The sequence below is a fragment of the Tamandua tetradactyla genome, chromosome 16, assembly GCF_023851605.1.
Source record: "Tamandua tetradactyla isolate mTamTet1 chromosome 16, mTamTet1.pri, whole genome shotgun sequence".
Classification (NCBI taxonomy): domain Eukaryota; kingdom Metazoa; phylum Chordata; class Mammalia; order Pilosa; family Myrmecophagidae; genus Tamandua; species Tamandua tetradactyla.
This window is the reverse complement of record NC_135342.1, coordinates 10,236,455-10,237,211: the sequence shown is the minus strand read 5'-3', so window position 1 is coordinate 10,237,211 and position 757 is coordinate 10,236,455. Positions and strand designations below refer to the sequence as shown.

The window sequence follows — 757 nt, the reverse complement described above, 5'->3', positions numbered from 1 at the left end:
AGAGGTCAGATCTGTGCTCTGTACTCTGGGTCCTGTCCACCTGGATTCTCAGTGGGCAGGAGGTCAATGCATCTTGTCCAGTTTAGGATCCCTTTGCTTCTGGGAAGGAGACAGCTGAAAATACCTCCAACCAGGACTACACAGTATGAAAGCAGGCAGGATGTCATGCGGTTCCTGTAGAACACATGTCCCCTGAGATGACTGTTCATGTCCTCATGTGTTGGACATGTGTGTGGTCTACAATCTTTCTGAACCACTTTATTGTAACATATTATACAAGTGCTTTTTTCAACTCTTTATTTTCCTTCTCTGTGCTAGTTTGCTAGCTGCCAGAATGCAATATACCAGAAACAGAATGGCTTTTAAAAAGGGAAATTTAATAAGTTGCTAGTTAACAGTTCTAAGGTCTAGAAAATGTCCCAATTAAAGAAGACCACAAAAATTCCAATCAAAGGCATCCAGGGAAAGATACCTTGGTTCAAGAAGGCCGATGAAGTTCAGGGTTTCTCTCTCAAGTGAGAAGGCACAAGGTGAACACAGTCAGGGCTTCTCTCTCATCTGGAAGGGCACATGGCAAACATGGCGTCATCTGCTAGCTTTCTTTCCTGGCTTCCGGTTTCATGAAGCTCCCCAGGAGGCAATTTCCTTCTTCATCTCCAAAGGTCGCTGGGTAGTGGGCTCTCTGCTTCGTGGTGCTGCAGCATTCTCTTCATCTCCGAATCTCTCTCATTCTCCAAAATGTTCCCTCTTTTATAGG

The 757-nt window shown here is 44.9% G+C and overlaps 1 protein-coding gene across 2 annotated transcripts in view; it reads right to left on the bottom strand.

Moving 5' to 3' along the window:
• Positions 1-288: 288 nt before the first annotated feature.
• The window catches only part of CEACAM18 (CEA cell adhesion molecule 18), a 9,613-nt gene continuing 9,144 nt past the window's right edge, over positions 289-757 (bottom strand). The window contains exon 7 of one of the 2 annotated variants that reach the window (XM_077131009.1): positions 289-757. This exon is cut by the window's right edge and continues 1,053 nt beyond it. The gene's annotated coding sequence lies outside the window, so the exon portion shown is untranslated. The other variant, XM_077131008.1, reaches the window with a different exon arrangement.